General features: G+C 42.6%; 1 long non-coding RNA gene across 4 annotated transcripts in view; it reads left to right on the top strand.

The window, feature by feature from the left end:
* LOC141994900 (uncharacterized) overlaps positions 1-22,891 on the top strand; it is a 116,150-nt gene extending 93,259 nt beyond the window's left edge. For all 4 annotated transcript variants that reach the window (XR_012641218.1, XR_012641216.1, XR_012641217.1 and 1 more), the window contains exons 3-6: positions 10,436-10,492; positions 18,684-18,784; positions 20,120-20,311; positions 22,823-22,891. This is a non-coding gene — a long non-coding RNA (uncharacterized LOC141994900). The remainder of the gene's footprint in view (positions 1-10,435; positions 10,493-18,683; positions 18,785-20,119; positions 20,312-22,822) is intronic.
* Positions 22,892-24,813: the final 1,922 nt, after the last annotated feature.

Raw genomic sequence — 24,813 nt, 5'->3', positions numbered from 1 at the left:
TAAAGAGAGCGATCTTAGTGTAAATTCTAGTGGTTAGAATCCACAAGTAGTTTCTCTGTGTAGCTAGTTGAGGTGAACCCTGGGTGTTGGGTAATGGGTTGACCATGACTAGCTACACTGACATAAAAACTGCTTGTATCTTGTCTCCACTAGGATATTACATTGAATTAACTATTTCAATGCAAAAAGGATGTCTCTTTTTGCAGTGAAGATTTTGAAGTGAATAGCTTCTGTTTTGTACAGATCTCTCTCTCTCTCTATCCAGACAGTGTATGAACTTCATCAGATAACTCTTTTCCACTGATCTTCCAGAATTTCTCAAGCTTTTTTTTTTTTTTGCGGCCCACAAAATTTTGAAAATTAAAGATAACTTTTAAAGATTATAGTGCCGTACCAGTGCAGAGGAACAACCAAATTTCTAACTGAATTAGCAGTTTGAATGAGATGTTGGATAATGTGCTTGAATACCATGCAAGTAGTTAGTACAGAAGTCCTTTATGCAGGTAGATTGCTTTCGTGTCATTGGTTCTTGCCTTCTCCCACCCACGTTTATATTGTAATGGTAAAGGTTTCTAGAACACCTGGGAAATTAGTAATAATCTTTCCATTGGCTCCAGTTGACTTCAGTGGATTTTGGATTCAGCCCTCATTGGCCTGAAAGTCTCATTTGTTCCCAATATGAAGTCCTGCTCTGAAGGCAAAAAATATATAAGAAAGATCCTTCCGTTAAAAAAAACAGTAGAACACATGAACCTTAGAAGTGTGTGTGTGTGTCTCTCTCAGATAATGGGGATGAAATGTACTACTAAGAAGTTCCACTCAAAAGTCCCAGAAGCTATCCTATGAAAGAGCAGCTATCACCATTTTTTCCTCAATTAACTAGTATGTTTATTCCTGGGATCTCTGGAGAAAAAGCTCCCTGTCTTATAAAGATTATAAATATGTGTAAGGCAATAGACAGGGCCTGCAAATCAGTAATTCCCACTGACAAAATCTTTCTGTTGCAGTTGAGACTGCGATATTATATAATGTCAATTTATAGTGACAATTAAGAATATGTTACTGAAGCCTGTTTTCACTGTAAAGTCCCCTTGGATTGTATGCCTTTTAAATCTTTCAGCATCTGTATCCCAAAAGACATTGCTCTCAGGGAAAGGATTTAGTGATTATAAATGTAGCAAAGGATGAAAACTGCTGGAAGACTCCAGAGCAGCAAATAATGAGTTTTTAACCAGGATCCTGTGTAATTCAAAGGATTTACACTGCCCACAGAACTGAGGTCATGAAATCTTTTCTTTTTAAGTTTATAGCCACTATTACTTACTGTTTAAGTCCAGATATGATGGTCTATCCCTCTCAATTGCTTTCTTTAGGAAAGCAAAGCTCTGTTCCCTTCTCTAGGAGTCGCTTCCTCCAAGTGTGTAATCAGAGAACAGGCTGGCCAGCTGAGGCAATGGGGCAAGAATTAACGTAAGGGCAGTGCTTGAAGTGAATAACTTTCAGGGGAGAAGGGGATAAAGTCCTGGTGGTGGTGTGCGGGGCGGGGGGTGTGTGTGTGTGTCAATGTATCATCACCATAGGATTTTAAGAGGAAAAAACTATGCCATTTGGTACAGTCCAAAGGCAAAAAATGTGCTCAGCAGAAGTGTCTTTGAGGCAGGAATACAAGGCATGCCTGGAAGGAATGTTTTAGTGCTGTACTATCCAGAGAGAGGAGCAAACGCCACCACAGGCAAGGACAATCCCTTTCCATTCAATCTCTGGTTAAGAGATAACCTTGGACTCTTAAGGACAGTCTGTGATATACAGCCTGACTGCCAGAGACGTGAGCCTGGGTTTATTGATGGGAAATTGACCCAGGACTGGTTACTTCACTGGAAAAGGTTCCAGATATCCGAGTCTGTAGTATCTCTAGTATCATTGTCAAATATTTCTGACAAGGGATGCATGCGTATGTAATGCCTACATTATGGTTGTCCCGGTATGAGTGGGAGGTAAAGGTGCGGGGAGCACTGCATGCACACATGCAGGGCAGCTGCAGTTTGGCTGGCTGCTGGGAAGCACAATGTGTGGGATCAGCTAGGGATGCTGGCAGTGCTGGTGGTCCCATAGGGTGCATGTCTGAGTGGCCGTGAGCCTGTCTGTCGACAAGCCAGCAGTTCTGCCTAGGGTGTGCTAGCTGTCCCTGGTGTAGCAAGTCTTGCATCCAGTGCCCCAGAGATGTGAGACCTTTAGAACGAAATCATTTCAGGAACCATTCTAATGGCAGGGCACTTCCTCCCTCTCCCCAGCATGGATCAGCTTCATGAGAGGCAAAACAGAATCTACAGAGCCCAGTTCCACCCTCTGATAACTCTGGGAACTCTTTGTCCTTCTCTGCCTCACGGCGGGGTCTCTGTGGGACTTAACTCATTAATAGTTGTTTGGCAGGGGGGATACATTTTTTTCGTAAACAGAACACAATGAAAAATACAGTATGACATAGCCGTAACATGTTAAGGTGGGGTCATGGGGGTAGCAGTCGTGAAACAGGAGAAGACATACATGAATAGGGAAGGACAGGACCGTGAGAAGAGGAAAAAGAGGAGAGGGTATTAAGTCATTGGCCCTTACTCAATGATTTCAACCTCCTCTATGATAGTTTGCATGGATTGATGGTCCCAAGGTCACTGCGTCAGATGAAAACAAGACATTTTGACTGTCTCTTTGAAAGAGATCTGGCTATAGTGCTATATATAGCAAATAAGAAGTCCCATTGATTTCATTTTGCAAACAATGATCACAAGCTATTCTGACTTCCTACTATTACTCAATATTTATTGTAAGGTATTGTTCAAAGTAACTTGTTGAAGGTGATGCAGACACAGGGTACAATCCTGCTCACATTACTCATATACACACACAGTCCCATTGACTTCAAGGTAAGCAGAATGCTATTTGTACTTGTAAACTCAGGCTCTCTGGTCTCAAGACAGAGAATAACTATGAAAAATAAGATTACAGGTGGTCTGAGTGAGATGAGTGAGTGGTTTCATCCAGTTCTTAATAGTCAGATACAGTCAGCCTTGAAAACCAGTTGTCACCAACTGGCATTCTTGTTTGTGATCTCAGCAGAGAGGACTAGAACCGAATGTGCATGGAGACATTTTCTCTTTTACCAACCATCCCTGTAGATCAGTGTTGGGGTCCCTTAGCAGGGCAATCTGTCACCTTTCACGAGCACAGCATTAATGGTGAATAAACCTGTGTGTTCAATTGACAGAGTGTAGTTAAATGATTGTTGCTACTGCATGTGAGGCTGTAATGGGAGTAATTAATCACGTTTCTTCCTTGGAAAAGTTCTAATCTGATCAAGTGTTTATAAAGCATCCCTTTTCAGGCTGCTCAGCTGAGAAAATATAGCCTCAATTTACCTAGATAGATAACCTACTAAAAAGAAAATCGTAGAGAGAAGTGCATACTTTGTGGCATACAAAACAATAGCAATAATAGTGTTTTACTAGATAGAATGTCTGAAATAATAAATACAAGGCATTAAAAGGTGTCTTTGTTTGGAAACAATATTAAGAAACACCAGTATCATTAGTCCTTACCTGTTTCCCTTTCATGATTACTGCCAGATACACCACACCTTTGGAGATGGTGCCTTTTCACTCTCGTCACTGCTTTGCTGCTTGCCAGTTGGGAATGGGTGCTATCTGAGGAGAAATCCTTATGAGCACCCTTTAGTTATATTGATAGGGTGGTGATTTAATAATCACAAATGACTCAGAGAACTTGGCTTAGGGAAATAAATAGCCTAATAAAAGAAGAGTAAATAAACAAGATATTAGCATATCCTTTTTGGAAAATGGGGTCAGCTTCTGAAGTCAAAGTGTGTCAGCCTTTTGCTTGTAGTCATTACTCGGAGGTAGCAGCTTTAGAAGTCTGGTGTTTATCCTGACCGATTTATCTTGCTGAAGACATTAACCTCTGACATGCAAGAGTACAACAACCATGTATTAAGCACAGGGACAATGAGGGGAAAAACACATTGAATCCTGTGATGCCTTTCATATACTAGAAGACTAAAAATGGCCATGTGCTTATGATACAATTATAAAGGGCCGATGCATTAGAGAAGAACTTATGAATGTAAAAGACTCATGTTTTGATGAAGAAACGTGAATTATATTAGAGCAGCTTACAGGGTATTATGCTCTTCCTGGAAGAGCAATGCTTGCTCCTCCCTCCCCATATCATTAGTTCCTCCTATTGTGATGTTGTGTGATTAAAATATAACCATGCAAATCATTATTGCTACCACTGCTATATAATGGCAGCAAATCTTATACAAGATATAACTCATGGCCAGAAAGGGTTAAACAGCTTGCAGGCTGAATGACCCAAAGCCCACCTTTAAAGTCATGTTAAAAAGGTATGCGAATGGTAATGAGGGTCATTGTATGGCTAGGTAGGCTAGAACTTTGAAAGGCAAACCTGTATTGTTAGAAGTGATACTAATTGTGGGTATCTTTGATGCTAGCATGTAAACAGACCATTTCTGTCTGTCACTATAACTATTAATTCAGAGATCAAAAGGGAATATTAACATTTAGATGAATCTTGGGTAAAATAATGTCATTGTCTATATGTCTCTTTGAAGTTTGTAATAGACTGCCTAATGGATAAATTGCCCTATGTTAATTTGTGTAACTAATTACTGGTGGTGGTTAGAAAGCAAAAGGTTACATCAAAAGCCTATTGTTTAACTAGGACTGTGTGATCAAGTGGATGCTAGAACACTGTATAAAAAGACCCTTGGGTCCTGATCCTGTTCATCTCAGATTTGTTTAGGCTTCATCGGGGAAGTTTGAGTCACAAGACTCCGGTCCCAGTTTCATAGATACTAAGGTCAGAAGGGACCATTATGATCATCTAGTCCGACCTCCTGCACAACGCAGGCCACAGAATCTCACCCACCCACTCCTGCGAAAAACCTCTCACCTATGTCTGAGCTATTGAAGTCCTCAAACTGTGGTTTAAAGACTTCAAGGAGCAGAGAATCCTCCAGTAAGTGACCCGTGCCCCATGCTACAGAGGAAGGCGAAAAACCTCCAGGGCCTCTTCCAATCTGCCCTGGAGGAAAATTCCTTCCCGATCCCAAATATGGCAATCAGCTAAACCCTCAGCATATGGGCAAGATTCACCAGTCAGATACTACAGAAAATTCTTTCCTGGGTAACTCAGATCCCACCCCATCTAACAACCCATCACAGGCCATTGGGCCTATTTACCATGAATAGTTAAAGATCAATTACCAAAATCACGTTATCCCATCATACCATCTCCTCCATAAACTTATCGAGTTTAATCTTAAAGCCAGGTAGATCTTTTGCCCCCACTGCTTCCCTTGGAAGGCTATTCCAAAACTTCACTCCTCTCATGGTTAGAAACCTTCGTCTAATTTCAAGTCTAAACTTCTCAATGACCAGTTTATATCCATTTGTTCTTGTGTCCACATTGGTACTGAGCTTAAATAATTCCTCTCCCTCTCCGGTATTTATCCCTCTGATATATTTATAGAGAGCAATCATATCTCCCCTCAACCTTCTTTTAGTTAGGCTAAACAAGCCAAGCTCCTGGAGTCTCCTTTCATAAGACAAGTTTTCCATTCCTCGGATCATCTTAGTAGCCCTTCTCTGTACCTGTTCCAGTTTGAATTACTCCTTCTTAAACATGGGAGACCAGAACTGCACACAGTATTCCAGGTGAGGTCTCACCAGTGCCTTGTATAACGGTACTAAAACCTCCTTATCTCTACTGGAAATACCTCTCCTGATGCATCCCAAGACCGCATTAGCTTTTTTCACGGCCACATCACATTGGTGGCTCATAGTCATCCTATGATCAACCAATACTCCAAGGTCCTTCTCCTCCTCCATTACTTCTAATTGATGCATCCCCAGCTTATAACTAAAATTCTTGTTATTAATCCCTAAATGTACGACCTTACACTTCTCACTATTAAATTTCATCCTATTACTATTACTCCAGTTTACAAGGTCATCCAGATCGTCCTGTATGATATCCCGGTCCTTCTCTAAATTGGCAATACCTCCCAGCTTTGTATCATCCGCAAACCTTATTAGCACACTCCCACTTTTTGTGCCAAGGTCAGTAATAAAAAGATTAAATAAGATTGGTCCCAAAACCGATCCTTGAGGAACTCCACTGGTAACCTCCCTCCAGCCTGACAGTTCACCTTTCAGTAGGACCCGTTGTAGTCTCCCCTTTAACCAATTCCTTATCCACCTTTCAGTTTTCATATTGATCCCCATCTTTTCCAATTTAACTAATAATTCCCCATGTAGCACGGTATCAAACGCCTTACTGAAATCTAGGTAAATTAGATCCACTGCGTTTCCTTTGTCTAAAAAATCTGTTACTTTCTCAAAGAAGGAGATCAGGTTGGTTTGGCGCGATCTATCTTTTGTAAAACCATGTTTTATTTTGTCCCATTTACCATTGACTTCAATGTCCTTAACTACTTTCTCCTTCAAAATTTTTTCCAAGGCCTTGCATACTACAGATGTCAAACTAACAGGCCTGTAGTTACCCGGATCACTTTTTTTCCCTTTCTTAAAAATAGGAACTATGTTAGCAATTCTCCAATCATACGGTACAACCCGTGAGTTTACAGATTCATTAAAAATTCTTGCTAATGGGCTTGCAATTTTGGGTGCTAATTCCTTTAATATTCTTGGATGAAGATTATCTGGGCCCCCAATTTAGTCCCTTTAAGCTGTTTGAGTTTCGCTTCTACCTCAGATATGATAATATCTACCTCCATATCCTCATTCCCATTTGTCATGCTACCATTATCCCTAAGATCCTGTTTAGCCTTATTAAAGACTGAGGCAAAGTATTTGTTTAGATATTGGGCCATGCCTAGATTATCCTTGACCTCCACTCCATCCTCAGTGTTTAGCTGTCCCACTTCTTCTTTCTTTGTTTGCTGGTACGGCCTGAATATGATATTTGGACTATAAGCTAGGAACTATTTCTGAAAGAACCCTTTGCAACTACAAAGCTCACCATCTCTGCTATGAATCTGAATCTTAAGAATTGAACTCATGTCTGTACATATATTGATCTTTTAACCATTCTCTTTCTCTTTTGTTTTTTAATACATTTTAGCTTAGTTAATAAGAATTGGCTGTAGCATGTATTTGGGTAAGATCTGGAATATTCAATAACCTGGGAGGTAATGTGTCCGATCCTTTGGAATTCGTAGAACCATTTCTTTTATATGATGAAATAAGATTTTCAGAAATCATCATATTTGATACAGGTACCTGGATGGAGGCCTGAGGCTGGATCACTTTAAGGGAATTGTGTTGTTTGCGCTTCAGAGTAACTAGAAAGGTAATAAAGAAGCTGTTTTATGCTGGCTTGGTAAATCTAAGTATCGGAATATCTACCAGTTTTACGGGGATTGTCTGCCCCATTCTTTGCAGTTCACCCTAATTGAGTGACCACAGCTGGCCCCCACTGGGATCCCAGTAGCACTGTGGTACAATTATAAAGGGCCTATGCATTAGAAAAGAGCTTATGAATGTAAAAGACTCATGCTTTGATGAAGAAAAGTGAATTATATTAGAGCAGCTTACAGGGTATTGTGCTCTTCCTGGAAGAGCAATGCTTGCTCCTCCCTCCCCATATCAGTAGTTTCCCCCTGTTGTTTATACTTCTGATAATATTGGGGAAATTATTCTCATGGTCTTCCCACCCACTTTCCCCAACTTGGGGGCCTTGATTAGGCACAGCCATCCAATAGTGCTGGAGAAGCTGAACTTTTGATGCTTTCCCATGCTGCTGGGAAAATCAATGAGCATCTGTGATGGGGTGTACTTACCCTGCAGCAGCCCAGAAAGGGTTAACTCTGCTTTACAGGCTGAGGAAGCCCCACCCCTCAGACTCTTCCGGGCATGCTCAACCTGGAGGCAGACTATAAAAGAAAGCAGCCCAGCTCAGTCTAGGCAGGTTGCTGAAGGGAGAGGACACAGACTGCAGGCTCTCCCCAGGGAGAGTCTGCAGGCCCTGACCCCAGGAGCAGGGCATGTAGAGGCCCAGACAGACGCCAGAATGCCTGATGAGCCCCAGGAAGAGACCATACTGGAGGGAGCTAGGCCATTGCAGACCTGGGGGAAACGTGGAGCTTCACTGAGGGAGAAAGGGGAGGAAGCAGCCCAGGAGACTTAGAATCTTCTCTGGTGAGTGAAAGGGGGAACTGGTCAGTGTGTTTCGGGAGGATCACCGCTGACTCGGTGGTGAGCACCCCCACCACTGGGACTGCCCTGAGCAAAAGGGCCGCGTACAGACTCTCTGGCCACTAGGCCGCGCAGCCACATTTGTAGTCAGGGTCACTGACATAGGACCTGACAATCTGCTGTTCAGTTCTTTTTCCCTTCTTCCCCCCATATGTGACCTGGTCCCTGTGATAGGGTGTACCTACCCCACGACAGCATCCAAATCTGGTGTGGAGATACAGGGACTCCAGGTACATAGCTCTACCCATGTGCTGAGCCCCAGTGTCGGGTGTGGGTGGGGGGTAGATCTACCCCAGGGTGCAAGCTGCTGGGGAGAGTGAAATCCATTCTTTGTATGGAACAATCAGGGATCTGTATGGGCACAGATTACGTCTTTATTTGCATCTGGTTGATTTTTCTCACACAATCAACACCTCTAAACCAAACTGCAAGTGTCAAAGGGACTGCAAGTAACATTCAGGTTCCTGACCTTATGAACACAGTATGGTCCTGTCGTGAACCTTGTACCCTCTGCACAGGGGGTGTAAACTGCTAGCACTTTGCACTTGTCTTACAAAGGTATAAATGATGACACAATGTGCGGGGCGGGGGAGAACTGGGCTCCATTAATCAATACCAATGTGAACAAGATCTGACTACAGGGAAAAGAGTGAACCTGACTGTAACTGTCACTGGAGAAATGTAAGTAAGAAAGCCCAAGCCTTGCCAGTGTAGGGATTGTTGTTGAATGCCATCTGAAAGCCAGATCATCAGCTGCTGAAAATTGACCCAACACCACTGCCTGCACCTGCCTGCAGTGGTGTGATGCTGATTACATCAGCTGAGGATCTGGCCCGATGTGAAACAATATTTTAAAACATCCTTGTTTGTTGAAAGTAATTGCTTAGAAATTGCCTTTAAAAAACTGAGCCTTTATAATTTAAACTCTGCGTCCTACATTCCAGCTTTAACAATTAAGACAAACTTTACTTTCCTAATATGCTTATAAAAATATTGGGCCTATGACAGCGTTGTGTACTAACAGGAGAAATGTGATTACAGGGTCTCTTAAACAAATAAATCTGCTCTTATGAAGTTTATACACATTTCACAGTGATTTCTTTTTAAAGGTTAGTTTAGATTTTGCTTGTCAATTTAAAAAGCCCATGATAGTAAGTTTCTGAAATGTTCCCTTTGGAACACATTGTGTATTCATTCTGCAAAAAACTTGTCTCTGCTGTTAGGCTGTTTTTCTGAATGAACATGTCCAACATGGAATCTCTTCAATATCGGGAACATGATCCAAAGACCATCAAAGTCAGTCAGAGTCTTTCCAGTGACTCCAATGGCCTGTGGCTCAGGCCCTTTGTCCCAGAAATATCCAGTGAGCACAGCTGGTAAACTCTGGATACTAGTGGATCTTCAGAAAGAACTGTAGGCGAGACTGATAATTATTGTTAAAAGGATCAGTTATTCTTTCCCATGATCGCTCTAATTAGTCTCCATTCTCTCCATAATTCACTTTCTTAGCCCAGTTTTTTCTCTCAGAAAGTCTAAGGCTGGTCTTCTTCCAAACAGCACTATTCCTAGTATTGCTTCCTATTTCCCTTTCCAAAATACTGTGTTTCCCCAGAGCCCTGTTTGGTTTATGTGACATGTATAATGGAGAAACAGTCAAAGGATGAAACATCCTTCCCCCCCCAACCCTGCTAACATCCAGAGAAAAATGTGTGTGTTAAATGAAAGTGAGTCAGTGACATCTGTCTCTTAATTAAAGTGGACGGTTGGAGTCTGTTATACCCACAAGAATTTATTATAAGAGAAGCAGCCTGAAGGAGTAACATCAACACACTCATTAGGAACCATAAAAAGGTGTTAATTAGGAAATGTGTGATCCTACCATCAGACCAATTTGGGGAAAAAGGTGAATAATATGGAGATGAGCTGCCAGTAATATAATATATCATAATTATAGTGCACATTGCACTGGCATTAATGGCAGTGGGGTAGCAGGATGGGATGCTGGTTAATTCACATTAATGTCAAGTCAGGCAGTTAAAATTTTAAAAAGTAAATGAGGAAGTCTATTTGACTCTGAGCAGGCAATTAACATTCACTTTCTTTCCAAACTCCTCCATTAACAGCCTTGAAAAAACCACTTGTGTCTGACAGGAGAAGAGACATCTGAACTGCCCAATAACGTAAGTAGCAAACTAACTAGCAGGACTTCAGCTAGTATTATTGGCATAGCTGTGACATAACTGCATATTATACTCTGTAGCAGGTTCATTATGCTAAGCAAGCAAATACAGTCGCTGACCTGCAGTGTTTATAAACTGAAGTCACAAACAGACAAGTAGCAGTTCGGTGTGTGCACGTCCGCAGAGTCAGGAGTGGTTTCAAAAGAGACTTGAAGAAGGGGATGGTACTTGTAGGATCACATCTCTTCTACACCATGAGATTAGACAGATAGAGTTTAGAGATAGAAGAGATCTAAGCAGGAGTTTTCACTAACTAAATTAAAGGTATAGAATTTCCCTTGTCTTCGCCAACCAAAACAACAAGAATAGGATTTGGTTCAATGAAGAGTTTATTAATGTTAGGGATGTGCAAAGATAAAAAGCCAGAGATGACAAACTCTGCTGTAGGTGGCTTAAAATTTTTTAATCAGAGTCTATGGCTTCTTAAAATGATTACTTTTTAAGGGGAGGCAAACAAACCCAGACCATGTACCCCATACCTGTGAGCATTCCTTCCAATTTGAGGCCCTCTGTAGATAGCTAGTTTTGGCCCCATACTAATGCTGCCCTTTGTTCCCACATTCAGTTGCTTGTTTGTGGAATTGTTGCTGAAAAAACAAGTGAGGATGTGCTTTAGTCCATCCATATGTGTAACACGCTTTAAAGTGTGGGTCATATCTCCCCTCTAGCACCTCATCCACAGAAGATAAGAGCCTATTATTGGAGCCCACTTAATGGAGTTGCTCTTTTTGTTCATGCAGTAGTGTTCTGTGCTTTAGTGCTTAAGATCCAAGATTCAAACCCTGCTGACTACCCACTTGGAGGGTCATTACACATGCTCACGTTCAGAATGATTATGTAGTCAAGGGAGTTGCCTGGATAGTCGCAGGCCAAGACAGCGTCAGCATCCAAGTTGAAGATATAAGCCGCTTGCAGTAAATCTTGCAGGACACATTTTCTTTCTGGGCTGCAGGGTGGGGGAGCCCTTCCTTCTCCACCTCACAGCCAGCTGAGCCCATGTGCTTCAGTAAGTTATGCTGGGCTCAGTAGAGAGGATGACACTGAGATATTTCCATATCTGTGGGGCTGGGTGGCTTTGTGCAGCTCAGGTTTCCCAAACAGGCCTCTGGTGGCATCTTTGACTGATATAATTTCCTGGGGTCTAATGAAATTTCCAAAGTTTGCTGGGATAGAAAATTGTTTCATGAGAGCCTTTAAAGCAGCATTAAAAGGTCCTGCAGGAGGGCTGGCATTCTGCTAGAGACGCTGATGATAAATGATGCCGACACACAACAGCAAGGAGACTGTCCTGTAGACACACATCTGCACACAGGGCTTACAGTATTTAGATACACCAGTATCTATGCAGTCTTGTGTTTGAGCTTTCCAGTTTATTTTGCTTCTCTCTAAATTAAAAAGGTACTGGTAGGAAAAAGAAGGCCTAAATTTTCTCCCAGTTATGTCTGTTTTACATCGGTGTAAATCCATTGTCTTCAACTGAGTTATTCCTGATTTACACCAGTGGCAATGTGCGAAAAATTGGGCCTTGAGTGATTAGAGAAAGAGATGAGGGGCTTGATTCCGATTCACCTCTCATGTACTCCAGTGTAGATCAGAAGTTGCTCCATTAAGCTCAATGTGAAACTGGTATAAGGGAGAGGAGAATCGGAACTTCCTGGGATCTATGCTCAGAGCTGACTCTAACTTGCAGTGGTTCGGATCTGCCACTCCTTCTCACGTTGAGTAGTACCTCATTCTGCAAGGGCTCCTATTGATTTCTATAGGAGTATTTGAGGATTAAGATTCTACTCAAGGTGAATTAGGGCAGCAGAAAGTTGACTTAAGTGAACTTGGACAAGTCCACGTAATTGCTTGAACCTCAGGCTACTCAGCTATAAAATTAGGTTACTGCCTACCTCAGTGGTGTGCCATGAGTTGAAATTAATGTTTGTTAAGGTAGATGGGCCATATAGTATAAATGCAAAATAATACCACAGCTCCCAGAATCAGATGGTTTTGAAAGAAGATGCTTTAGAGAATTCTGTGACATGCCCCAAAAGTCCAACTCTATAGAAGATTTATTATCATTCTTGGCTGGATACCAAGGTTATTACCTTTGCATCTCTGGTAACTAAGGATGGGTTTGAATCAAACCTCTGGAGCTTTAGGGTCGTTCAAAATCTAACTCAGGTTGAATCTTAGTTTTCCAAATAGCCCATCTTTCTAACTGCCCTCCTCCCACCCCAAAATGGATTCAAACCCCCTCAAAATTTGGGTTCTATTAATGCTTACTCACATAGTTCGATCATGCTTTTCCAAGCACCTATTGCGTAACCTTGGGCAAATGTCAGTGCATCTTTCTCCTCCTACCCTTTGTGTTGTCTATGTCAGTGCTACTCAGAGTAGTGGTCCGTGAGCCATCAGCTGCCGGTCTGTGCACACACTGGAAAAAAAAATTGCCAGTCCCCCACATCAGATAGACCAGTGCTTCTCAAGCTATGTAATTGTAAGCTTTTTGGGGCAGAGACTCTCTTACCATGTACCTGTATGGTGACTACCACAACTGAATCCTGAGCCTGCTTGGAGCCTCTAGACACTACTGGAATACCAATAGTAAATAATACTGGGCCTGATTCTGCTCTCATACACACTCAGTAAATTAGGAGTTACTCTATTGAAGTCAAAAGAAAAGGAGTACTAGTGGCACCTTAGAGACTAACCAATTTATTTTATGCATCCGATGAAGTGAGCTGTAGCTCACGAAAGCTCATGCTCAAATAAATTGGTTAGTCTCTAAGGTGCCACAAGTACTCCTTTTCTTTTTGCGAATACAGACTAACATGGCTGCTACTCTGAAATCTGTTGAAGTCATTGATGTCACAAAAGTGTTAATAAGGAAAAAAGCAGATGTCTGTTAGAACTGGTCAAAAGTGGTAGAGAAAATAATTTGCAAAAATTATATGTAAATGTGTCATTAGCTAAACCAACTCTAATGAAATCACAGGCACAAAGGACTTGATTCAGATCCTGTGTCCTCCACTGTTACCCCAATATTGCTTGTTCAGCTTTGGTAGAATTTGTGCTGATTTACATCTGTGTGATCAAAATCAGAATGTCACTGAATTTTTCTCTGTGTTTTTCCATACAATATCTTTCCACACTACAGCTAGCTGGTTTTAGCTAAACATATATTTATACATCTAACCCATACTTAGCAGCTACAAATCCATACTGCTGAGAGAATAGAGAGCTGGGTTAGCTGCCAGTGAGCTAGTCTCTTCTGCATTGTTTTATGAATCAATACCGTTCCCCTCATGTCTCCACCCAGTGTGCTCTGACTATGACATCTGTGTCAAATGTCAGGACAGGATTTTCCAGGGTTGCTGCTGGTGAGAAGAGGTAGAAAGATCTGTTACAAATGTACAGGGAAGTGGGTAGTTCAGACTCAAAATGTTTGTATTTCATCAAGAACCAGCCCAAACAAAAATAGGGTTTTACTAACATATCAGTAAATGTTTCCATTATTTACATTTACATTTCATTGACAACTGTTCTTTGTTTAAATCCAAGCGTTCCCTCCCTCAAACGTCACAGCATTGGGCTAGTGCAGGTGAACTTGAAAGTGAAACTGCCTGGAAACGAAAGTGAAATTGACAATTGTATGTTAATTCTCCAGGTTTAAGGTATATAGAGCAAACAAATCAGCACTGATAGAGAAAAGGAAATGGTTTGAAGTCATTCAGTTTTAATGCCATCCTCCCCATCGCTCAGGCCCATAACTGAGAGGATCATCTTTGACTTGTTTCTATCTTGTCCCCAGGACATCCAGAAAATGCCCGCTTCTTCCAATTCAACACTTTTAAGAACTAGCCTCTTCATCCAGGCCCTAGTTATTGCCTGTTTTGATTGTTCTTTGGTCTCTCAGTCACCTATGTTGCCCCCCTTCAGGCCACACAACATGATGCTGTCAGAGTAGTCATCCTTAGCAGTCACTCTGGCCATGACACCTCCCACACACACTTTTTGCTTCTCTCCACTGGCTTCTCTTCTACTACTGCAAGCCAAGCTTCTTGTTGTGAGCCTCAAGGTCTTTCACAACCCTGTCCCTTCTTATTCATCTGCTGTTGTCCCTTTCATACCCCTGCTCCCATCTCCTCCACTCCGCCAACTATGCAGGCCCCCTTTCCGCACAGTTCTCCCATGGTCCTCTTTGCTTCATCAGGCATACTACCCCTTATGCATGAAATGTCCTCCCTCGTCTGGTCTGAAAGGTACCCTTTTCTCTTTCAAATCCACCCACAATGCCCATCTCTACTGCAACACCTGCAATGCTTTGCCCACTAATAATGGCTAAGGAGCTGGGTGGTTGGGTATAGTACATTTTGTGCTTATAAAAGAATAACTTTGTATTTATCCCACAGCCTTGGTCTGTTGCCTGTCTTCTGAGGCTGAGTTTTCTCCAACATTGGCTGTATCTTCCTGGGTATATAAACAGTAGCTATCATGTTGTGGACAGTGGAAATAAATCTTAATAACTTCTATGTGTAATTCCACACATTTTCCCCATCAGTAACGTATGTAGGTTGGAAAGGCATCCTGCTGTACCATTAATTCTGCCATTTAAGTGCTACTAACTGTATCCAAAGAAGCTCTGTTCTCCAAATGAAAAAACTATGGCCATTACTCAGTCTCTCAATTCCTGTCCCTCAGCAAAAATTAAGCTGCTCTTTTATAATTGAACAAGTGTTTTTTCACTTGCTAAACATGCTACTTTGTATTAAGATTTAGTCCTGCTTTGTCTGCTTCCGAAAGGGAAAATAACGCTAGCGTAATGTAATGGAGCAGAGTTATCTTCCTCCAGAGATAATTACTTTGAAGATAATTACATCTGAAAAAGGGGCCATTGAAACCTTGCAACTTATTTTTCATAGGGATGTGTGTGTGTGTGTCTTCCCAGCACAGCTTTGTTCCACTTTTGCGTGTACCACACAGACAACGAGAACATAGAGTTTGACAGACTGGATCAGACCCATTTTCCATCTAGTTCAGTATCCTGTCTCCAACACTCACCAGCACCAGACACTTCAGGAAAAGGGGCAAGAAACCCTCCAGTAGGCAGCTGTGCAGTAATCTGCCCCCAGAGAAAGTTTCCTCCTATCCCCCAATACTTAGAGGTTGACATATGCCAATACACAACTTTTGAGTTAAACTATGTCTTGTTGGATCAAATATTAGTTTTCACCTTTATGAACTAGATTCCTGAGATCTGCTGCACTGGTGTAATTCTTTGTAACTCTATTGATTTTCAACAGAGTAACTGCAGTGTTATATTTACAGGTTTCAGAGTAACAGCCGTGTTAGTCTGTATTCGCAAAAAGAAAAGGAGTACTTGTGGCACCTTAGAGACTAACCAATTTATTTGAGCATGAGCTTTCGTGAGCTTGAGCTGTAGCTCACGAAAGCTCATGCTCAAATAAATTGGTTCGTCTCTAAGGTGCCACAAGTACTCCTTTTCTTTTTGCAATGTTATACTAGCACACGTGAAATCCGAATCTGGACCAAATTCTTCCAAAGAGAACATGAACATATATTCTGTGATAGCTTTTTTTTTTTTTTTTTTAAACCTCACTGCTCTTCTCCTTTGCAAAAGCAAATTCTGAGGTGGTTTTTCTTTCATGCTCTTCAGTTCCACAGCTTATATACTGTTAGCCTCACTGCCAAATGAAGTACCTCAGTCAAGCAAGTGCTATTCTTAATCAGACCAAGCATCCCAGGGAATTCAGCTATTTCCTTTTGGACAATGAGAAGCCATTAGCAGGTTCACAACATTTTGCCCTTATTTAATTACGCCCCAAGGAGAAGATTGAGCTTACAGGCTTGCTGAATTCTAAGGTGACCCAGTAAAGACTCCAGGCATGAAGGCTTCTTTTTAATATTTCATGCCAAGTCCTAGCAGCAGCCTGCAGTAGAAGAGGTTTCAGTTTCACTCAGTGCACATGTACAGTGACTTCTGTTCATTGCCACAGAAATAGCCATTTCAGAGGCTAGCGTACAAAATCATGAAATGTGTATTAGCTCTTTGAGGTCCAGCGACTCTTCCTAAAGCAGGAACGCAGTCAGATTTGGATATGATGGTGGGAGGTTTGCCTTTATTCCCCAAAACAGAGTCTGCGGCAGAGTTTGTGCACAAGGCAGTTAACGAAGCCCAGACTAGTAATGAAGGAAAATCCACTGCACTGTGAAGAAATATACTTTGGCTTGGGGTTTCCTCTGTGTTGGTGGGTGGGGAGGTTTCCACAGTACTGTTAGTACAGCCTCTGGTATGGTTTAGGTAATGCTGCCAAACACGCAATGTGGCATTTATTGCTCCAGTATGACATGGTACATGCTGACAGAACTCTGTAGGTGGTAGTAACTCCAGGCCCTAGGAAAAAAATTGTCTCCTTTTCTATTGCAGCCTTGGCTGGGGGTTACCACTGGTTCCTCCCCTTCTTTGTTTTGAACAGGAAACCATCCACTACTCCCCTAGCGTCCCTCACATATACCCATCCAGCTCCAAGTGTGGACACATTGCCTATTCTCATCTCACCTCATCCCCATAGCTGGCCCAACTGGAAGGGCACAGGGGTTTGTGATAGACAAGGAGGCAGGAGAGGTGATCAGGTTGATTTAGGACAAAGCAGAACACTGAAGCCTCGAACATGAACATTTCTCAGTGCAAATATGATTCTAACGATTGTTTCTATCCCTTCAGGTTTGCTCTCACTCAGAGCTGTTTCAGCATTTGTCCATGTTAAATCTGTGGCTTCCTTTATGCATTTTAACAGAGCTGTCATAGTCCCAGGGTAGTGAGTGGGGGAAGCAGGGCTGAGGCAGGGAGAATTTTATTTGAGGGGGGGCTTTGCTGAATGGCTGGATAGTAACCTGAATAGTTAAAAAACCGGACCATGTCATGCCATTGATTCAGTCCATTGATTTAATCTAGGAGTTCTCCAGTGGTGCAAGTACGGCAGTATGGTCCGGTATGCCATACCAGTAAGCTATTTATAGCCGGTACACCATACCGGAAAGACACAGGAGGAGCAGAATGCCGGCAGCTCCTCCGGTGTGGCTGTACCGCCCCCAGCCCTTCCATGCAGCTGCATCTAGCGTCTCCTGTCTGGGGTCTGTAGGCAGCCCCAAGGAGGACAGGGCTGGGAGTGGGGCTGGGGGCAGTACAGCTGTGCTGGAGGAGCTGCCAGCATGGGGCTGCCTGACATTCTGCTCCTTTTGCCGCTGCGGTTCCGGAGAGCCCTGCGGTGGAGAAGTCTCTAGAACAGCAGGAGGAGGACAGAGTCCCGTCCCCCCCCACCCACCCACCCAGCTAATGTGGGATGGATAATGGGGAGGGGAGGAGGAGAGTGGGGGGGCTGGGGAGAGGGCGGGTCATGTGAGGGGTCAAGTGCCCCCACCCCTTAACTGGTGCAGCGTATCGGTAGGAAATGAATTCTACTTGCACCACTGGAGTTCTGCTTGTGAATCAGTGGCATGATACGGCCCCAAGGTATCTGATGGTTTTCAAAGCTGGAAGCCATTTCCTGCAGTGAAGAGTTGTGGCAGAGTAATTGGAATTCATCCATAGCTTATTAGCAATTTTATTTTTTTACTTACCTGTCACCATCACAGGGGGAAAAAAAATCTAGTGATGGCTTCCAGCTGCAAAACTGAGCTCCAGAACACCTCACACCTTAGTGGTCTCCAGATTTGAGTGTTTTAGATGAATTTCTATTCCAAAGTGTGTGTGCTAGTGAACTGTGAACTAGTGTCCAGAAGTGAGTGGACTCCCTCTGTGTACTTGGACCCTTGGAATATTTCTGTAGCAAGCATATTGGCAACCATCCCATGATGCAGTTTCTAATCCTCCCTCCTTTCCCCTGCCCCAATTAAAACACTAATTACTTGCAAAAAGAAACACACACTCTTGTTAGTATGGTTGGAGGTGGGAGCATCATAGTTTGTTGTTTTTTTTTAAATGAAAGCTGAAAGGACAGATGGGAATTTCTTGTAAGTGCTGTGTGTGCATGCACGCGCACAACCTGTGGGGAAGAGGATGTGGAGTTGTAAGAGTTTGTGCCTTTGTAATGTCCTATGCCCCAATCCTACTGTTCCATAGAAGCCAGTGGGAGTTTAACCTGAATCAGCTGTGCAGGATCAAGCCTATGGACCGAAATGCATATGCACTTGAGAAGAGAGCAGGCCACAGTCTGCTTTCAGGTATGCACATGCAGCTTCCCACTGACTTCACTAGAATCTCACATAGATATGAGAGGGATGAATTTGATTCTGGTGCTACTTGAATGGCTTCAATGGAATTATGCAATGGCTGAGTTCCCAGCTGCTTATTTTTGTCTCATAGAGTTATGATTCTATATGCTTTCTTCAGTTATGTATGCACTGACTTTGCTGTAAGCTAAGCCAATTGCTTCTTGTCCTACCCCCAGTGAACATGGAGAACAATTGATCACTGTTCTATTTATAACAACCTTTTACTTATTTGAATACTGTTATCAGGTCCCCGCTTAGCCTTCTCTTTGCTAGATTAATCATGCCCAATTCTTTAAATCTTTCTCCATAGGTCATGTTTTCTGAACTTTTTATCATTTTTGTTGCACTCCTCCTTGCTCTCTCCTGTTTGTCCACATCTTTCTTTAAGTGTGACACACAAAACTGGACATAATACCTCAGCTGAGGCTTCACCAGTGCTGAGTAGAGCAGGATGATCATCTCCCATGTCTTACATAGGACATTCCTCTTAATATGCTCCAGAATGACATTTGCTTTTTTCACAACAGTATCACGCTATTGACTCATTTTCAAATTGTGATCCACTATTGCCCCCAGATCCTTTTCTGCAGTCCTGCTGCCTAACCGTTATCCCCCATTTTATATTGGTGCATTTGACTTTTCGTTCCTAAGGGCTTGTCTTCACTACCAGGGAGATTGACGCTGCTACAATCAATGCAGCGAGTGTCGATTTAGTGGGTCTAGTGAAGACAAGCCCTTAGGAACGAAGACTCACTAAATCGATGGCAGAGCACTCTCCGGTCGACTCCGGTATTACCCTTCTCGGAGAGCTGTAAGGTAAGTCAACCGGAGAGTGTCTCCTGTCGATGCAGCATGGTGTAGACACCGGGGTAAGTCAACCTAAGTTACGTAGACTCCAGCTACATTCTTCATGTAGCTAGAGTAGCGTAACTTAGGTTGACTTACCCCAGTAGTGAAGACAAGCACTAAGTGTAGTACTTTGAATTTTTTTTTATTGAATTTCATTTTGTTGATTTCAGACACATTCTCCAATTTATCTAGATTTTTTTTAAAATTCTAATCGGGTCCTTCAAAATGCTTGCAAACCTTCCCACCTGCAAATTTTATGAGCATACTCTGCACCTCAGCATTCAAGTCCTTTTCCCTGTTTCACTTTTAAAACTAGTACCATGAAATAGCAGGTAGTGAGATTTCTTGGGGGTGCTCCTAGATCTCATTTCCGGGCACCCTGTGTTTTGCAGATTGACACGAGCAGCACTATATATTTTTTTTTTGTTTTATCAGAAGTGACAGTCATCGTCAAGGGGTTCAACCATCCACACAGTTCCAGGCACCTCGCTATTTGTGTTCATTGGAATAAGCTCATAAAGCATTCAGTAAAAAGTGATAACACTGTCTTCAGAATGCCTGGTGTTCCTCCAGTTATGCAATGCAGCAAAGAAGAACAAACATAAAGAAGAAGGAGCAACTAGAACGGTAATCGCCATTTAAAAAAATTACACATTTATAATTTAGGAAGCTTGTTGTTGTTGTCAACAGCAGCTTAGGCAACTAAGAATTTTCAAGCATAATTAACATTCACCTGATAAGCTTTGTACTTTGTTTTTCTCTCCTTCCCCTCCTCTCACCCTTTATTTTCTCAGCCTGTTTTCCAAATACCATCTTGTCATAAAATTAACTGTAGCAGCTTGTAAATTAGCACTCACAGATAGGCAATTTTTAATAGTTTTAATTTTTAATAGAACCAGTTTGTTCTGGTCCCATTAATGATCCTTTGACATGAAGTATCTATTAAATCTCTAGGAGTGGGACTTTGGTAAAGGGGAGTAAACCTTTTAATCTTTAAGGGAAAACAAATGAGGAATGACATTAAAATGCAACTGTAAAGGTTGAAATAAGGAGGAGTGACACTAGCAGTGCCCGAGTGCTCCTTTTCCTTCTAATGACAGAATCAATCAGATGCCACCATCTCTTGAAAAGCTTTTTTCTTTTTTTGGCTAGGGGGCGTGGGAGCTAATCCAAAGGTCGTTGAGGTTGAGGTGCTGCTACTGAGTTCAGTGGCCTTTGGATCAAGCCCTACCTAGGTTCAAAGAAAAAGTCCTCTCGAAGTTATTTGAAACCGAAGAGGTAATGGCACTTTAGCAACATAGATCCATTCTTTGTCCCTATGTATATTTAGCTCAGTAGCTTTGACCGTCAAGATTACATAACAATGAAGTAAAGGGGAAAATAGGTAAACCTGGTAGAAGGCCTCCTCAAGAGCAACATAATGGTTTGCAGCAGCTGTAAAGGCTGATGTAGACACCATAGGAAAGGAATGCTAATATATAAATTATCAGTGGAACTGGTAGTGCTGCCTATTAAGGTTGCTCAGCACTTTCCATATAAGACCTGTTGCTTATAACTTTAACCATCTGGCCTGTTCGTTGGTTTAAATTTCAGCCAAAACAATTCAGCCCTTTCTGAAAATGAAGTGAAAGGAAAATACAGTTTTGCAATCTTAAAAAATTCTGGGGGCCTTTACTTTGAAACATCTAGCACTCCCATGCTTTGGGGCAGAGAGGTGCCTCTTGCTGTTCCCGTGAAAAATCTGCCCAAATTATAAAACTTGGAAAACTCTCAGTTTGCACATGCTCACTAGAGACTTAGATTTCAGCAATTAAAAGCTCCGAAGATTCCATGTGCACTGAGTATGCTTCATCTCCTCACAGCTCATACATTTGACTGGACTGCATGTACACCATTCCCACGGAATGTGTACCGAGAGGAAAATCAGGTGACTGGCAGCCAGTGTACTTGGGGAAGAATGTGGGAATGAGGACAGACAAACCTCACAAAGAGCATAGGTGTGGGGGTGATACCTGGCTCGCTGGACTAAGAGATTGGGACAAGGAGTTAGGGGATGTGGAGGCAATGAGAGTAGATGAGAAGGCTGGGGAGGGAGACTAGGACTCAGTGGGGATGGGGAACATGGGTGGAGGGGAGAAAGAGAGATCAGAGGGGGTGGACAGGGGGAATGGGACTAGTGGGGAGCAGTAGGACTTGGAACAGCTGGAAAGGAGACGGGACAAGGAGTGGGGGGTTGAGAACAGCTGGACAAAAATATTGGGATTGGGGGAAACTTGGACCGGGCAGTCCAGAAAGGTAAGACTAGGAGTTGCAGGAAAGAATGCTGGGACTGGAATCAGAAGCCTGAGGACTGGAGAGTAATTGAGTAGGTGAGGAGAGTGGGTCTGGGAGACAGGACGGAGAGGGAGGAGAGAGAGAACTGAGACAGGGACTCATTGCACAGGCAACCTTAATTCTGGCATTTCCCAACTTCTGAGAGCTTGACTTTGTCCCCTTCATGCTCCTTTAATGTAGTTCTTTTGTGAGTATATAGGGGAAGATTTTCACAGGCACAAATGGGAGTTAGGAACCCCAAATCCCATTAATTTCCAGTGAGAGCTAAGCACCTAACTGCCCTTTGAAAATCTTTTCACAAATGGGGCCCGTCATCTTTTCACAAATGGAAGCTAGTGCCTGATCCAAAGCCCGCTAAAGTCAAGAGAGTTTTCCATTTACTTCAATGGGTTTTAGATCAGGCCCCTACTGAGCTTCAGATAAAGTGATGGACAGAATAGTTCTAGTGCTCCATAGCAAAATTATTAAAATGAAGCTGTCAGTCAATATTCTTACAGCCAGACTCCTGTATTTCATGAGCTGGGGGAGATATCACCCAGACTGTCTGAAAGCACAGTCAGCTGAATCAGCTTGTTCTACTACATAGTTATGGTAAGTCTGTCTATCAATATTGTGTGCATTTTTAATACCTTCATATTGAAGTTTCTCATCTCTCTGCATTAATGCTGCTAATAGTTTTGCCCTTTACTGCAATCAAACAGTCTAACCATAATGTCCTTTTCCTCCCACTCCCTGCTCTGAGGGTTAATGAGTCCTTCAGCTCTGAAAAGCAAACCTGGGCTGCTTGTTGTTTACTTTTTAAAGGAAAAGATGGAAATCTGAAAAAGAAAAGGAATGTGAAGCAGGAGGGAGAGCTTGGAGGGAGCCATTCTGGTAATTCCCCACAATAATAAACCTTCCAGAATCCTTTTTAAACATTGAAGACTGTGTCCATCTAATGAGCAGCATCTAACCAATAGGAGCTTATTATTTTACTGTCATGAAAAAGCAATTAATGATTATATCCTTTTTTTCTGCCTTCCTTAGATCCATGCATGCTTGGCTTCTACTCTCAACTTCCCCCCCTTGCTTTCTTTCCCACCTGCATTATACTGTCATTGTCTGTCTGTCCATTTCGGCAACAGTGTCACGACTAAGTTCAGCTTCATAGCTCTGCACATCCTGTCACAACAATCTACTAAGAAAACACAATCCCATTGTGAGAAGGTCTGAGCCTATATGAGATTCACTGGTGTTGGTGCAGTGAGGTATAAATAACACCTCCCTGAACTAGGGAAAAAGGGGAGTTCTTACCTCAAGTTAGCTAACATGTGGTAACTAGTACAAGGGAAAATCCTTGTGAAGACAAGGCAGTTTGTAGTATTAACACGTGTTAACAGGTCAAGGTACATCCTAAAATCCCCCATAGTCTGTATTTCAACCTGCTAAGATGTCTGAAAGCTACAAACTGCCTAGAGAACACTAACTCTAGGTTAAAAAGTCTAGCATGCACAAATGAGGGTCCCTGCACCATCTGGAGGATTATTAATTCCAAAGGAGGGCAAGCAGTACTCTCATCGTCCCTTGTGGCATTAGCTGGATTGACCTTTGCTTTGGATATGCTGAATCAGTCCCCATCTGCCCACATGACTCCTACCCATGAGCCTCACCTAAGCTTGGGCTGAGCTGGCCACATTGCTGTAAGAGTGATTGTGGCACCTGCCAGCCTTTCTAACAGTAGCGACCTCCATCAGGGTTTACATTGGCATGACTCAAGTTTCGGTCAATGTAAGTTATACCAAAAGGATTTTTGAAAGGGGTGCTCAAGTATGGGGAGGGGGAGTGGGAGGGGATGTATGTTTCAATAGAAGCTACTCTTGTTCAGAAGCTGCCTTAGCAATGCTGTTTGGGTTCCTTACTGTACCACAGCTCCTTAAAGAGCAGTCTGTAACTGAACTGTTGGCTGCTTTCATTAGATCTTTCCCTCAGCAGAACTAACTTTTTTTACTTGCAGTTAAATCAAAAGCTCTGTGGGCTTCCTGTTTACTTTGGCTTACCTGTCTGTCTTGACTAGGTTTCCATTGAAGCACTGTTTGGTCCACTCTTTAACTTTGCCAAATGTAAGGCAAGTCAATTTTGTGATGGGGTGTCCACCCCACATAGCTTTGTACGTGGGTTAAGTGGCCAGGGAGGCCAATTAACTCTGCAGGCTGCACCTAGAGGAGGAGCTGGGGAGCAGGGAACTAATGGGAAGCAGACTCAGCTGTGCTGGAACAGGCGGGGCCTGTATAAAGCCAGGTAGCTGGCAGGAGATGGGGCTGCTGCTGAGAAAGGACATTTACTCCCTGGGAAGAGGGAGGAAAGTTTAGAGCTAATCCTCAGAGAGACCAGAAGGAGGTGCCAGACCAGCGGTGAGTGGTGCTTCCCATGACAAACTGAAATGTCACAAAACAAAACTGGAGATTAGTCAGTGTAGATATGTGGGACGTGAGAGTTTTGAAAATTCACTTTTCCAAAAATGTCCTACTTTTATTGTTGCCTCATTTAAAAACAAATGGGTTGGTCTTGACATTTCAAATCTCTTTTGTTTGCTGATCTCACCAAGGTGTAGTTTTTTGTCTATTTCTGGGAAGTGTGGTGGTTTAGTTTTGGAGCTATTTGATGACATTTTATCCAAACATGAGATGCCTTGGAGTTCGTGAGGGCCATAAATCCTCTTGTGATAAGCCTACAGACTAATAGATTTAAGAATTCAATAGCCTAAGAAACATTGTCCCAGTCAACTCAAAGTCCGTATCTGACTGCATAGACTTAGA

Source organism: Natator depressus, chromosome 10 (assembly GCF_965152275.1).
Source record: "Natator depressus isolate rNatDep1 chromosome 10, rNatDep2.hap1, whole genome shotgun sequence".
Classification (NCBI taxonomy): domain Eukaryota; kingdom Metazoa; phylum Chordata; order Testudines; family Cheloniidae; genus Natator; species Natator depressus.
The sequence above is the reverse complement of the archived record's forward strand: the minus strand, read 5'-3'. Positions and strand labels throughout refer to the sequence as shown.